Source organism: Protopterus annectens, chromosome 5.part0, assembly GCF_019279795.1.
Source record: "Protopterus annectens isolate FY-2018-M chromosome 5.part0, PAN1.0, whole genome shotgun sequence".
NCBI lineage: Eukaryota > Metazoa > Chordata > Ceratodontiformes > Protopteridae > Protopterus > Protopterus annectens.
In genome coordinates this window covers 1,195,032,578-1,195,049,377 of record NC_056735.1, presented here as the reverse complement: position 1 = coordinate 1,195,049,377, position 16,800 = coordinate 1,195,032,578, and the positions used below count along the sequence as shown (strand labels likewise).

Sequence of the window (16,800 nt, the reverse complement as noted above, 5' to 3'; positions counted from 1 at the left end):
TGGAACCGATGACCCTGTACCCTCTGAAGTTCATGCCTTTTTTACAACTTTGGGATCCGAAGATTTGGAGGATTTGGAAGAAATGCTAGCACTTTCCTGGCTACTCAACACCTCAGAAAAGGAATGCTGCAGTAATCTCCTGTCAATTAGCTTCCTCCTTCTCTCCAAGAGGACTCTTGAAGAAAAGGAACGGCAAATGCTGCAAGTGTCTTAGAGGTGTTTAGTCCCCAGACAGTAAACACATCAAATGTGTCCAAAGTGACGGACATTTTCTGCCCACAATCTGGGCATTTCTTGAATCCCGATTTAGGATGGGACTTTTCCTCGTCATCCGACATACTAAATAGTACAATACAAAAAACAGTATACTGAAACTAACAGAGTGAAGTCTTTCCTTTCTTTGTAAAGACCCACACTAACTAAGGAAAGCAACTAAGCCCAAACCGGGCACTATCTATGACAGAGTTAAACTATAAATTACAAATACGGGGCTAAACAGGCCCACTGAGAAAAAACCTGACTAGAAGAAAATAGTGATTATTAACTCTAAATAGGGCTAAAAGGCCCACACAAAACAATTAAGATAACAGGTCTATCACAAACTACTGATTCTATTATTAAAATTTTAACACCAACACTCAAACTGTATATATGAAAATATCTAAGAGAAAAAAGAAGATTTTTATCAAAAAATTGCTATTTTTTTCCACAAATGGTCCGAGCTAGCTGGATCAGAGAGATCTCTCTTGCCGCGGCAAACTAGATCTGAGGTAATTCCAGCAGTGCATTGTGGGATAAGGGGCTTGGTCTCGAGCTACTGGCAAACCTTGAGCTTTGCTATCGGCCGTGTCGGAGCTGAGTATCGGCTCCGAACCCATCAATGAGAATAAACGGCGAGATTTAACAACTTCACATTGTATAGTTATCCCCTTGGGGAAAAACCATGTACCCATGAATTACCACATAGGTGGCAGTACACTAAACACCGAACGTGTGATGAGAGACTTGGGGACACAGGTGGACAGTGGTCTCACCTTCGATAACCACATCACCACCAGAGTCAGGAAATCCTTCTATATGGCACACCTCATCTCTAAGGGCTTTGCACCCAGAAAAAAGGAGGTAATTTTCCCACTGTACTTATCCCTCATTAGACCCATTACAGAGTACAATGCCCCATTTGGTATGTACCTCACAAGACATCTGCAACAGCTGGAAAGGCCGCAGAAACACCTCACTAAAAGAATCACAGGCCTAAAGCAGATGCCCTATGCTGACCGTCTAAAAAAAACTCCAGCTATACTCTGTGGCATATTGTCTACTCAGAGGCGATCTCTGCTTAACATACAAGGCCATGTCAAATCCTGAGCTGTTGGACATGCTCCACTTAAAGATATCCCAATCCCTCAGAGCCACATGCTCCAGGGATCTAAACCTTGTCATCACAATGAACAAAACATGCTGACGGGATAGGTTCCTGACCCAGAGACTCCCTATACTCTGGGACAGACTGCCCATACATGTCAAGCAGAGCGCCTCCTTGGCCCTCTTCAAAAGGAACCTTGACGATTGGATGAGAGATAGGAAATTCACCCTAGGGATCATGTCCAGGTGACAGGGTCCAGGGAAGCAAATATTGTGGAAAGAAATATCCAGGGAATTGTTATGGCTAGGCTTGTATAAACCCTAGGGCCTAGTACCAGCCTATGAACCTATGAAGCAAATTACACAGAAATAAATAGAAAGTGTGGGAACAATATATGCAGAGTAATGTTCAAGAAGAGGAGGAGTGAAATTTAAGGGAAGGCAGGAATTAAACAATGTATGTGATGGCAGATTGAATGAAAATTGCTAAAAAGAAACCATATGTACACTTCATGAAAATAACAATGGAAATGTTATCATGGTTTTCTTTCTTTGCTATTACTATATGTGCACCTATCATACCTATCAACTGTCCAGATTTTTGCCTCATATTATTGTTTTTTTCCTCAAAATGTGTGGTTGTCTGGCAAATCACTATGGACCAAGTCAATTAATTACATACACTGGAGTATCATACTTCATTTCCTTCAGAAAATGCAAGCGAACACAAATCCTATTAGAGCAACTTTCTAAGTTTATAAGAGCAGTATATAAAATTTGTTTCTATTTTTGGGTCTTTCTTTCCTCATTGTTTCAGGCTTTGTCCAGACTTCCTGTACTAAAAGGTTGAGGGGTACAGTACCTGTGTGCCACTTTTTTAAAAATGTTATGTTTACTAAAGAAGTTTAAAAAAGTATATATCAGATGAACAATACTATACTGTTTATAAGTTTGACTGCATGTTCTTGGATTGGGAGTTAAGACAACATACTTCTGAATGAAGTTTAGAACTCCCTCCTGCTCAACAGAGGATACTGCAGTGATGTATCAGTTGAGGGAAAAGGATAACCCTGCAACTATGAATGAAATGAACCAGAAGGCAATTCAGACTAATTTACAACGGTAGTGTCACTAAGACAGACCATAATCCAAATGGGGACTAAGAACCTCTCTCTGTTCTAACCAAGACAGAAATCCCTTAAAAAAAGGACAATTCTGGGAACACTCAAATCACCAGGTTATCATCATAAAGAAGTATATGAACATGAGGCATGTCAGAGGAATTTTACTGATGAAAACAACAAAGGTCATATTGTGGAATACCAGAGTCAACTTTAGCTTGTTGTGTTTCTTTTACTCAAACTCCTGCAGGACATATATGAAGCAAATAAATTCATGGTTTCTTAATAAAACCATGGAAAAGTGGATGTCAAATGCATTAGCAAGATGATAAACAAAGACAGACCCAGCAAGGTGCATCTAGGCAATGTTACTCAGGACTGAATTGGATAAGAGCTATACAGCATTCAGTGTACTTCCATGATGTCTAAATGCATACTGTTGGTTGACTAAGAAGTCATATTAACCAAAGGTATCATGCACTTACCAAGTAATTCACTTATTTTTAACAAGATACAGAAGGAGTGAAATAAATGAGCCTAAAATATTTAAAATATTTTGTTTTGTTTGGGAGCAGATTTTAGATAGAGATGTACAGCAGTGATTTCTTTACAAGTGTTTTGGAACAACATGTGTAACATAGGTAGGCTGAAAAAGTGTGTAGTATGGCTAACCAAATGACAACAGCATAAATCAGTCAATCAAGGATAATCCTTCTGCCCCAGGCACCCAGGATCAGCTCATTTCTCTAAAAGGTTAATAAGATGGAACAAAGTATATGATTCAGCAATGTTGCTACAGTCCCAAAGGACACAAGAATACCAGCAATCTAAGCACATATTAATAAGGCAGCATTCTTTTCTAAATTCTTCAATATAAAATAAGTGTAAACTCAATCCAAGAAATGTTTGTAACAGTAGAATCTTTATACCCATCAACTGATCAGTTTTCAAACCCCCTAGGACAAGGTATAAGACTACTCTTGTCTACTGCAAAGAAAAATAACTTTCTGATGTCTGATATTGCTATTGCTGTGATCCCGCAGTAACATGCAAGCTTATGTCCTCAAAAAAGCTACAGAACTTCCACTTTATCTAGGCTTCATCTCGTTTCTTTTAATACCTAATTTACAACATTAGTAAAATGGGAGTTTAAACACAACTCTGTTTACGTTCTGCAATTAAAACATTTACCCTGAATACACTTAAAACATATTAAACAGAATACTAGTGGTTCTTGTGTGATCCTGGGAGATAAGAATCTCAGTCCAGTTTACTGAGAAAGTTCAATCAAAATGTAGCTGATAAACGAAGATCTAGGTGAATCAGAACTTTAACAAGGGAGAACAGCTTGGTCATTCTGTTAAAATAGCTAGTAATTAAGGGACAATGATCACTACTGAAGGTGGGAGGTAAGAGAAGGTACAGCTGTGTGAGGGTAAGCATCAAAGCCATAGATGTTTGAATTAGAAGGATCCTTGCTGCAACACATTCATAATATAAACAAGATAAGCAGCAGACAGGAAGTCTTCTGAGCAGATTTCAAGAGTAGATGGACATTCGCAGAGAGTGCAAGACCACAGCCTATATCATAGCCATCTGCAGGAAGTTTGCTATGGAGGCAGAAAATGGTCCAAGGGGTTACAAGGCCTTAACATATCTTCCAAATGACAGAAGAGCAGTATCTCTTTGGTTTGATAAAAGTGTACTCTGGCCACCTTGGAAAAAATCTGTTTGGTAAAATAAAATAAAAAATTATATATATATATATATATATATATATATATATATATATATATATATATATATATATAGGCCACCTTGTGAAACAAAAAGAGCAACTACCAAATGAAAGATACCCGCTCCACTGGTTTAGAGGGCTAAAGTTCTGACCACGGCCAAGGTGATCAGAGTTCAACTAGTTGCTCAGGCTGCTGCTAGAGCTGGCATGCAGGAAGACAGAAATGCTGTGACTTTGTGTAAGTGCACACCTGGGGTATATGTTCCCATAGCTGAATCACCACTGGAGAACAGAGACAACACAGCAGTGCCAACTTTAAGGAGACAGCCCTGTCTTGAGGGGGTTACATGACTTGCAGAAGTGAGTGACACTCGTTCTCTGATGCTCACTGTCTGGCAAACCTTGGGTGCATTACTGGACATTAATGCTGTGGGGGTTAGGACTTTACAGAAAAACCCTGCCTTGAGATTATATCTCTGATGCTTTGCTCCCAACCAACAGGAGTAATGAACATCCCATAGGGCTGTTACCTCCTAGGTGGGGGAAATGAATGGGCTAATGGAGTGAGAGGCTTGGTAACAAAGACAGGATCAAAAATATCAAATTAAAGATTGAAGCACAGACATGAGGCATTGAATAATTGCTTATAAATCTCTGATAGAAAAAAAAATAACTACATTATTCCAGTTTGTGACAAGCATAATTACTTCTTGCAACACCAAGTGTTTGTCATTTGTGTTTAGCACATTCATGAAATGTATATAATGTTCTGCCTGCCTTGTCGAAAAATTTCTACCTCTGTTGAGCTCTTTACCAAGCTGCATTCACATAGAGCGCATGCTTTGGCTGCAACGGTTTCTTCCCTCCGACAACTAAGAAGGTTGTAGTGGAAATGTTTCTGTAGTCAAGCTAAGTTAAACAGAAATCTCGTTTCAGACTGGCTGCATATTTTCTCAGAATGTATTTGACAGTAGTTCTCTCTCCACCTGGCCATTAGCTTGAGGACATCATGGACTAGTTATAGTATGTCTGAATTTCAAAATTCACAGCTTACAAATTGTGGACTATTGTCCAAGTATGTCTAGAATCCCACTGATTTGAAAAAAATTATGTTTAGAAATACAATGAATTAATGTGAAGTTGTATTGTATAATTTTACTCTCTCAGTACAATCTAAATTATGCTTAAAGGTTAAATAATGACACTCTTTGAACTGAAAAGGTGGAGTTGCTAGTTTGATCCATGATCTATCCAGACTTTCACATAGCTGGATTTCATTCCTTATGTTACCTTTGAGGGTTGTACTGCAGATTTTAAAGCTTCTCACAAGCAGATAAATTTGTAGAGAAATGACAAGCCAAGATAATATGTATAAAGCCTTTTCTTTGTATTTTATCATTCTGAAGAGAGTCTAACAAATCTCCAATCTCGTGTTATGTAGTGGGCCAAATACTCCCAAGCAATGGGAGGAAACAAGGCAAGTAAGAATACTCTAGAATTCCATTTGCCAAGTGTACCCCGGTTGGATTAGTTAAATTATATTTAAAACCCATCTGTCTGGCACAGTCTGGAACCACAAGGGAAGATGAAGCCTTGCATATATGGACAGGTTGCCAGAGTGGGAGGTCTGTGGGGGAGTAGGAACTGAGCAGGTAAGAAGCCATGCTGAATGGGAGGCCTGGCCCTGATTGTTTCTTTTCTTTTTGGAGCCTCCCTGCCATTGTTTTTAAAACACCTGTTTAACACCTTCTTGCAGCTTAAATTGCTAACTGAAAAAGGAAATTAAGGAAAAAGGGCATTTTTATTTGCTTTAAAAAAGGAGGGTGGAAATATTTCAATCACCCCTTGAATGAACTTTCCCCTTTCATCACATTTCTGGAGCATCCAAGCAGCAGAAGGACCAAACAGAACTTGACTGGTCTGCAAGAGAACTTAAAATTTCAGTTTTAACATCCTTCAGGAAAGTTTTGAGAACAAAGCCAAGCTAATCTTCTCATGGATCCAGAATCAGCAGCATCATAAAAAATACTTTAAAACACACTTGGTAACATGAGAAACAGATGTTAGTGGGTTATTCAAGGCATTTTAACCTCATAAGTGGTTCCAGGCTCTTGCCACCCCCCATAGTGCCTTTTTTAGGCAAGGCTCAAAAGACAAACCCACCTCCATAGGTATCACAAGGGATAAGAAACTAAGAGTAATGCTACTCAACGCCAGAAGTCTAAACCTCAAGATGCACGCACTTGAAACTTTCCTTAGCATGGAGAACATTGATATCTGTACAGTAACAGAAACCTGGTTTAGGGCTCCCGAGAGCACACCAGCACTACCAGGTTATACCTCATACCATGCTTTTCGGCCCCAAAACTTGGACCGAACCACAAAAGGAGGGGGAGTATCGATATTCATCAAAGATACCCACACCTTCAGGTTGGTGGCAAAGCACGAAGCATCAGAGACTATCCATGTGCAACTAACAGTGGGTAAAACTGCCTTCCAGTTTATTGCCTGCTACAGACCACCCTCCCAAACCCAGGAACCCCACTCGGCCTTTCTGAGAACACTGGAAAATATGAAGGTCTCTCCAAACACCATTATATTGGGCGACTTCAACTACCCAAACATAGACTGGGAGCATTACTCTAGCTCCAACACCCTAGCCCAAAGGTTCCTAGAATTTATAAACTCAAATGCTATGGAACAACTTGTTACCACTCCCACAAGAGGGGAAAACATACTGGACCTGATCATCACCAACATGGGGACTCTATGCTCCAGACCAGAAGTGTATCCCTCACTGGTAAGATCAGAACATAAACTAATCTCACTGGATATTTACATGCCGACCCCACCCCCTGCCCAGAAAACCACAGTGAAAAACTTCTCTAAAGCAAATTTCACACTCCTCAAAACCGAGGTGGAATCCTTCGAAGCCCCCGGGCCTGTGGAAAATACGGCCCAGACCGCAGAATCCTTTATAAACGCATTCTATGAACACCTTCAGGAATGCATGGATCATGCGATCCCAAATAAAACCAAGACCCAATCCTCCAAAGGAAGACGTCCTGTCTGGTGGACCCCAGCCATAAACAAACTATACAATAGAAGGAGGAAGCTACTAAATGATGGAGCAAAATCCCAAAAAAGGGAAGGCATCACTGATCAGTATTAGCAAAAAACTACGGGCACTCATAAAATTGTCTAAGGCCAGCTTTGAGAGAAAAATTGCACAGGACACTAAGGATAATCACTAGACTTTCTTTAGTTATGTTAGGAACCTGGGTGGGAATTCCCAGATATGCTCAGAATTAGTCCAAAATGACAAAAAATACACTGAACCCACAGACATTGCCAACATCCTAGCTGACCGGTTCAGCGCAAACTTCTCCCCCCCCTCCCCACCAAAAGGGCAAATATCTATCCCAGCAGAGTGCTTCCCCCCTGACATCTCAGATGCTCAGGTAAGAGCCGACCTCTCCAAAGCAAAAAACACAGCATCAATGGGACCAGACGGTGTCCCGGCCAAGGCCCTACATGAACTCCAAGAAGAGCTAAACCCAAACATAAAACTACTGTTCAATCTGAGCCTTACTACAGGATATGTGCCCAAAGAGTGGCGTGCAGCAACAGTGGTCCCTCTCCATAAAGGTGGTGCCTCAACGGATCCTGGAAACTATCGCCCCATAAGCCTGACTAGCTTGGTCTGCAAAGCTATGGAAAGGATCATCATGGACCTCATAAATAAAGATATTGGGGACCTACAGACACTGGATCCTACCCAGTTTGGCTTTGTTAAGGGCAGATCCTGCCTCTTAAACCTGGTTGATTTCTTTGAAACAGTCACCAAGGCCACTGACGAGGGAAGGTGGTCCACACAGCCTACCTGGACCTCGCAAAAGCCTTCGATACAATACCCCACTTGGGCATTATAGATAAGCTCACCAGCTTAAATATAAACCCCTATGTCACTAGATGGATTGCAAACTGGCTCAAGGACAGAACCCACATGGTTAGAATTGCTGGAGCCATGTCAGACTCCAAACCAGTTACAAGTGGTGTCCCACAAGGCTCAGTCCTGGGACCTCTCTTGTTCGGTATATATTTCTCGGAGGTACAGGCCAACACGGAAGGACTGTGGCTGACCAAGTTCGCAGATGACTGCAAACTGGGTGCCATAATAGACTCTCCAGCCGACACAAGCATCCTCCAAAAGGGCCTCATAGAAACAGACAACTGGTGCCAGAGCCATGGCCTCAAGCTAAATGCCAAAAGTGTATAGTCATCCCCTTTGGCAAAAACAGTGCCCACAAATTACCACATAGGTGGTAATCCATTAAGTACAGAAGAAGTAATTAGGGACCTGGGGACCCAAGTTGATAGCAATCTCTCATTTGACAACCATGTGGCCAAAGTGGTTAGAAAAACATTTTATATAGCCCACCTAATCATGAAGGGATTCACATCTAGATCAGGGGAGGTCATCGTGCCTCTTTACTCATCCCTCATCAGGCCCATAATTGAGTACAATGCCCTTTTTGGGATGTACCTTACCAGACACCTGCAGCAACTGGAAAGATCCCAAAAGTACCTCACCAAGAGGATCAAAGGGCTCAAACAGATGCCATATGCTGCCCAGTTAAAGAAACTCCAGCTCTACTCAGTGGCATACCACCTGTTCAGAGGCGATCTGTGCCTGACGTATAAAGCCATGTCCAACCCGGAATTAATGGACATGCTGCACCTCAGAAAATCCAAATCCCATCGAGTTATGCGCTCAAGAGACTTGAACCTCAGCACTGAAATAAATAGGACATGCTGGAGGGACAGATTCATAACTCAGAGGCTCCCTTCACTCTGGAATAAAATCCCAGTCCAGGTTAGGCAGAGTCCCTCATTGACTCTCTTCAAGAGGAATCTTGATGAGTGGATGGGAGATCGTAGGTTTACCCCGGGTATCACTTCTGTGTCACTGTTAGACAGAGGCACAGTATACTAACCTCAAAAAAGTGCATAGCAAAATAAATTTAAAATGGGTGGCGAAAGCCAAACACATTCTGGCTAGGCTTATAAATGCCCTAGGGCAGATGGCCTAGTATGAACCTATGAACCTAAGAGAAGAACGAAGGTTAATACTTAACTATTCCATGACCTCAAAAAATAAAAGTAAATACTTCAACATACGAGTCTGGCAGTTTAAAATCCTGAAATATCAGTAGCAGATGAATACATTTTCTCCCCTAAATCTCTTCAACCTTTGTCAGAGGGAGCGGGGTTAGTAGAAGCAAACTGTTAGATCTGCTATACGGTTGGGAAAAAAAAGTTCTGCACTCACCATAACATTCCATCTGTGTTGTTGATCTTCATTCTTTCCTCACAAATGGGTTCAGATCCAATCTGTTGGATCCAACTTGGCCGATGCTACAGCTTGCCCACAATGCACCCTACCAAATACCTCAGATCTTGTTTGCTGCTATATAGTGTAAAACGATAGAGAAATATGGGAAGCCATACCCAAAGTCATATAACATGTAAATGTACCTATTCAGAGACCATGTAACTGCTCGTTCCTCCAGAAGTCATGGACGGGGTAGGTGGGAGGAGATGTGAGGCAAGAATGAAGATCAGCAACACAGATGGAACATTACGGTGAATATACAACTTTATCTGATGATGTCAATCTTCATTGTACCCTCACAAATGGGACAGCTTCCTTAGCTAGTTGAATCCAGGGTGGACTCTAGGAAGGATATTCCAGAGCACCACAGAACCAAATGATGCCCTACCTATGGAGACCAGATCCAATTTGTAATGAGTGATAAAGGTATGAGGAGTAGCCCAAGTTGCTGCTGCACAAATGTATCCATAGACATCATAGACTGGAAAACTGAGGAAGTAGCCACAGATCTAGTGTACGTATCGGATCCGAGCTGGCAACTTTACTAGCATCAGCTACGAGCTCCAAACCCCTCCCCTTACCCATAATACACTTCCACTGCCTTCCATCTCCAGATCGAGTTTGCTGAACCTTATACTGAGAACTCGCCCTGAAAAAATGTACTTGTGACCTATACTGCAGCCCATAGGCTGATCATATGCCAAAGTCCGGGGGAAGGAGGGAGGGACGGCTGAAGACAAATGAAGTACAACTACTCAGATGGAACATTATGGTGAGTACATAACTTCTTTATCTGAACTAATTTACTTCATTTGGTCTTCAACCTGTGGGACAGAGTCCCTAGCTACTAAACTCCTGGGAGGCCCTCATGGAAGGAAATTCCAAAGCACCGCGGAACCAAAGCATGCTCTCCTTCTGGAAGTCAAATCCAATCTGTAATGAGAAATAAACATATGAGATGAGGACCCAAGTAGATGCAGAACAAATATCATCCAAAGACACTCTAGACCAAAAGGCCACAGATGTAGCCCATGGACCTAGTGGAATGAGCTTTCACCTGACCTGGAGGAGACATGCCTCTGTCCTTATAGACCTGCAGGGTACATGAAGAAATCCATCTAGCTAAGTGACCTTGGAGATAGGTTTCCCCAAAAAGGGTTTATAGAAGGATACAAACAATTGAACAGATTTACGGAAATTTTTTGTCCTGTGTAAGTAGAAATGTAACTGTCTATGAACATCCAACATGTGGAGTTTGTATTCCATCTTGTTAGTAAAATTAGGAAAAAACACAGGCAAATTGATGGTCTGACTGATGATGACTGGTGATGCCACCTTAGGAAGAAAGGATGGATTAGTTCAAAGGGAAACCCTATCTTTGTGAAAAATCATGCAAAGAATTTTGATGGACAAAGCCTGTAATTCTGAAACCATTTCTGCAGAGGTAATAGCCACCAGAAAAGCTGTTTTCCAAGATAAAATTTTCAGATCTGCAGTTGTGGCAGGCACGAACAGCAGGGTGATCAAAGCTTGAAAAACCATAGTAAGGTCCCATGGGGGAACAGGATCTTTGACCAGGGGTGTAACAAAAAGGTGCCTTTGATAAAGGCTTTACACAGCCTGGAAGACGCTAAAGAGGTAGAATTCTCGCCCACATGAAAATGGGAGATGGCAGCCAACCGAACTTTGACAGTAGAAGAACTAGCTCCGTGTTGAAAAATATCAGCTAGAAAATCAAGAATGGTGGAAATAGGAGCCATGAAAGGGTCTAAACTCCTTAGAGAGGCCCAAAGGGAAAAACGTTTCCACTTGCTGCGATAAACCTTCCTGGTCGAAGACTTATGAGCAGCCACCAAAATAGATCTAACCGAGGAGGATAGTCCAGGAGTCCTAGCATGGGAAAGTACAGTTTTGTACCTACCATAAATGTAGATGTTAGAGTGTATACACTGCTGCAGTCATTACACTTTGGTTATCCTGCCATCAGGCAGTCCCGCAGTCGGCCCGAGTTCCAAATTCTTGGTCCGGCGTCGGTTGCTGTCACCTCTTCCCTGACGTCAGTGCAACAGGGGTATACAAGATGCAGCAGACGCCATTTTCTTCAGTTTTTCTTGCCCCAGATGTCAGGTGCCCCCAAAGAGCTAGGCAATGCAAATTGCTAATAAAACATACATATGAAAAGCAATCAAAATATTTCAGTTACCAGCAAATACTCCCCATAGGTAGTAAAGGATAGAAGAGTTAGGTATGCACCAGCAAGTAAGAGGGGAAGGAGGGAAGGTAACCTGGACTGCAGCAGTGTATACACTCGAACATCTACATTTATGGTAGGTACACAACTGTACTATGTTCATCGTGTTACACTGCTGCAGTCATTACACTTGGGTAGTATCCCAAAGCTGAGGTAGGGTGGCTGGTTGTATAAGGCATTTGGGGTGGCTATCAGGCTCTGCAGCACAGCAGTGGCAAAGCCAGCTCTGGATTTTGAGTAAAGAGGCAGATGGTAATGCTTGGTAAAGGTATGTACAGAACTCCAGGTTGCTGCTTCCAAAATGTCCTTGGTAGGTACTCCTCTTAGATAGGCAGTTGAAGCGGCTGTTGCCCTGGTAGAATGAGACCTAATGCTGTTAGGTACAGTTTTCCCATGGTGTGTATAGCAGAAACGTATACAGTGTCCTATCCATTTAGAAATGGTCTATTTTGAAATGTTTTTTCCCTGTGCTCCTGCAGCATATGCTACAAACAATTGCTCATTTTTTCTGAAAGCTTTGGTTTTGTCCAAGTAGAAGCGTAACTGCCTGTGTATATCCAAAGAATGCAGAAGTCTCTCCCCTTTATTCTGTGGGTTTGGATAAAAAGTTGGCAAGTGAATAGTTTGGTTTAGAGCCACACTTGATACCACCTTTGGCATAAAAGTAGGGTTTGTTCTTTGGTGGAAAATGATGAAAGGTTCTACTGCCATTAGCGCCTGTAATTCTGAAACTCTTCGTGCTGAGGTTATTGCCAGGAGCAGAGCAGTTTTCCAAGAGAGATATTTTAAATCTGCTGAGTTAGCTGGCTCAAAAGGAGGTAAAGTTAATTTTTCCAACACGTAGTTGAGGTCCCAAGTTGGAGTTGGTGCTCTACGGGGCAGTCTTATGTTTTTAGCCCCTCTGAGGTACTGTTTCAGCAAAGGATTAGAAAAAATAGGTGGGTCCGTGTTGTAATGAGCAGAGATGGCAGACCCGTGGATCTTGATGGATGAGAAGGAGAGGCCTTTGTCCAGCATCGCAGTTAAATATTGTAATATCTGAGGAATATTTGGGACAAGAGGGTCAAGGCTGTGAGCCTGATTCCAGGCACAGAATCTCTTCCATTTATCCGAATAGGCTTTCCTGGTGCTAGACCTTCTGGCCTCCAGAATGACATCCATAACAGCTTTGGAGAGAGGCATTGCTTGCTTAACTAACGAATCTGCCATGCAGCCAGGTTTAAAGTCCTTAGCTGGCTGTGAAGTATTTGATTGTTGTGCTGAGTCAGAAGATGTGGGATTTGAGGCAAAATCCAGGGTGGCCCTTGTGCTAGGTTCTTTAAGATTGGGTACCAGTGCTGGCGTGGCCAGTATGGGGCAATCAGGATCATGTTTGGCCTTTCTTTCCTGGCTTTTATGAGTACATTTGGAAGGAGAGGTAGTGGTGGGAAAGCATATACTTGTAGGTTTTTCCAGCTGAATGAGAGGGCATCCACTTTCCATGCTTGTGGGTGGTAAGTCCTTGTGCAGAATTTCTGTAACTGGCAGTTCCTTGGGGATGCAAACAGATCTATGTCCGGGCTCCACCATTTTTGTGTTATCATTCTGAATATTTGTGGATGTATTTTCCACTCGTGCGGATCCATGATGTTTCTGCTTAAATCATCTGCCAGTGTGTTTTTCTCTCCTGGCAGGAATTGTGCTTGCAGATGAACTTGATAGGTTAGAGCTGTGTTCCACAAGGTCATGGCTTGTCTGCAGAGGGGATAAGAATGAGTGCCCCCTTGCTTGTTTATGTACCACATAACTGTGGTGTTGTCTGTCTTTAGTAGTAGTTGTCCTGGATGCAGAAGATCCTTGAAAGCTATAAGGGCATTTTGTACAGCTAGCATCTCTTTTTGATTGATGTGAAGATGCCTTTGTTCTGCGGGCCACTTGCCCTGAATACATTTTCCTGCCATGTGTGCTCCCCAGGCGTAATCCGATGCATCTGTTGTCAGTGTTTGCCTGGCTGTGGATTGAGTGAAGGCTGTCCCTTGTTGAGGTGACAAGCTTGAGCCCACCATCGAAACTCCTGTTGAAGGCACGGAATTAGTGGTATTACTGTTTCCAAACTTTGACAGTGTTGAGACCAGACACTCTTTAGGTACCATTGTTGTTTCCTCATATGCAGTCCGGCATACGGAATTAGTAGTATGCAAGATGCCATGTAACCCAAGGCCTGCAGAATTTTTCTTGCAGGGAGTTGGGCCTTTGTTGCCATCAATTGAAAATATTGAGTCAGATGTCCTTGCTTGTCTGGCGTGAGATAAGCCATCTGGGCCGTTGTATTCAAGCTGGCTCCCAGGAATATTATCTCTTGTGAGGGTACTAGTTTTGACTTCTTTTCGTTTACTGTGTACTCTAGGCAACTTAATAACTTTTTTTACAAACGCAAGATGTTTTAGAAGAATGTCTTTGCTTTCTGCTTGAATCAGGCAGTCGTCCAGGTATGGATAAATCTGAATTCCTTTCTGTCTGCAAAATGCAATTACTGGTCCCAGGCACTTTGTGAAGACCCTGGGTGCAGTAGATAAGCCAAAGGGCAGTGCAGAGAATTGGTAGTGCATTGAACCAGCAATGAATCTGAGGTATCTTCTGCAGTTTTTGTCTGATAGGGACATGCAGGTATGCCTCTTTGAGGTCCAAAGTTATGAGCCAAGCCTTCATGCCCAGCATGGGAAGAAGCTGCTGTAGTGTCAACATTTTGAATTTTGGAACATCCAGGTACGTGTTTAGAGAAGAAAGATCCAGAATGGGCCTCCAGGCTTTGTCCTTTCTGGGAACCAGAAAGAGTCTGAGTAAAAACCTTGTCCTTGCTCCTGTGTTGGTACCTTTTGAATAGCTCTCATGTCCATGAGTGCTGTAATTTGTCTTTGAGCCTCTGCCCATTGATTTGGTGGCAGATTTGGCAATCCTTTTAGCCTTGGCAGAGTGTGAAAGTGGAACCTGTAACCTTGAGATACAATGTTGAGAACCCATTTGTCTTTGGTGATCATATTCCAATAGTGACAGAAATGTTGCAGATTTCCTCCCAAAGGAGCTGCCAAGAGAGAACTGTTTGGCAGCTGTAATGGGAAGTCATTGAGGTTGTTTTTTGTAAGGTTGAGGCCTGTCTTCCCCTTCTTTCTGGGTTGATTCACCCCATTGTCGAGGCCTGTAAGGACCTTGTAGTTGACCTCTGCCTCTTGGACGTCTGTATCTGCCCCTTTGATGTCTGTCTGTAACTGGAAAGGGTCAATTCTTTGTTGGCCAATTTCTGCTAAATCGAGGAGGCTGAACCTGTAAGAAATCCTTGACCGTTTCCTCCATTTTCTTTAATACCTCTTCTGCCTTAACTCCAAATAAAACATCCTGCTGCAAAGATGCATCCAATAATTTTGCTTTAACATGATCTGGTAATGTCTGTTCTTTTAACCAAGCATGTCCTGTAATGACAGATCCTGTAACTGCTGCTCTGCAGGAGGCCTCATCAAAACCACACTGCAAAGTATGTTTTCCCACTTGTTCAGCTGCATGCAATAAATCCTGCATTTCTTTATAATTAGAAGATTCTGAGTTTGGAAGCATTTTTTGTTTTAACTGAGACATCAAATATTGCTGACATTTTAGCATGTGAAACTGGCAATTTAAGGCCCTCATAGCTAAAGTTGCAGATGTATATACTTTCTTCCCCCATCTGTCTAATGCTCTGGAATCTCTGTCAGAGGAGACTGGATTTTTTGCTGAGGAGGCCTTTACCCCTTTGGGGCCCTGAGAAATAGTTTCAGGGTGAGCAGCAGGGCTTTTATAAAGAAATTTGTGAGAGTCAGGGACTCTGTAGTATCTAGCAGGCTTAACTGGAGCAGGAGGTAAAGAATCAGGATTTAAACTAGATTCAGTATACACATCATCCACAATACCTAACACTGGCGGAATAGCTAGGGGTCTGTGTTGAGGTAATAAAAGGAAATCTCTGAGCCTTTTCTTGGATTCTGAGTAATCCTGGCCCTCCCAATGGAAATGCTCCCTCATGGTATGTAAGGTTTCCCCAAAGGAGTAGTCCTCTGGCAGAGAGGCTGAAGGTATAGATTCCTCAGCATCAGAATCCTCATAAGGGGGTAAAGAGTATCCTAGGTCTGAGGATGAAGAGATGGATACCTGGATACCTGGTCGGATGAGTCATAGTCTGCATCCTGTCTAGGCCTTTTATCAGAAGGGGGATGGGACCCTCTGATCAGGGTGATTAGGTCTTCGGCCACTTTGAGCATTTGTTTCTTAGGCATGGAGGCCTGTCCTGGTGAGTGTTGAATTTGTTTCTTTGTTTTTAAAGGAGTTTTAGATTTAGCTGAAGATTTAATGGTTAAATGAGTAGGTCTGAAATCACCCTCTGAAGCTACGGGTTGTTCAGCTACTCCGGATCCCTCTGAAGGGTTAGTCTCGGTAGGCTGTAAAACTGGTGCGTCCGAAGGCCCAGCCATCTCCACGTGGGAGTCAGAGGCGGCCTGAGGTTCTAAAGAAGTGGTCGTCAGGGGCTGCGAAGGCGCCTCACTGAAAACCCGAGAACCGGTGACTGGCCTAGAAAAGGCTTCGTCGTCAGTTTTGGGCCTCGGATGCCTGTCCTTGTCTTTGCGCTTTTTGTGAATTCCGGTCGTTGGTAGTTCCAACGGCATGGTACAATTGAATTTTCTGCCAAAATAATGTCGGGCAAAATCAAACCGACGTTTAATAGTGCGCTTGTTAAACCTAGCACAAAACCGACAACCTGTGACGTCGTGGTCTGGGCCTAGGCATGGGATACAATAAGAATGGAAATCCTCATGAGGTATTTGCTTCCCACAATAAATACAGTTATTAACTTTTACTGACATCGGTCTGAGGCAAGAAAAAGTTTCCCCAACGGGGTACTTAGCTTTGTAGAAGACTTTGGTTC

At 42.6% G+C, this 16,800-nt stretch overlaps 1 protein-coding gene across 1 annotated transcript in view; it reads right to left on the bottom strand.

Annotated features, from left to right (window-relative positions):
- Window positions 1-16,800, bottom strand: part of LOC122802337 (ras GTPase-activating protein 2-like) — a 1,675,609-nt gene that overhangs the window by 1,298,791 nt on the left and 360,018 nt on the right. The gene's annotated exons all lie outside the window — the stretch shown is intronic.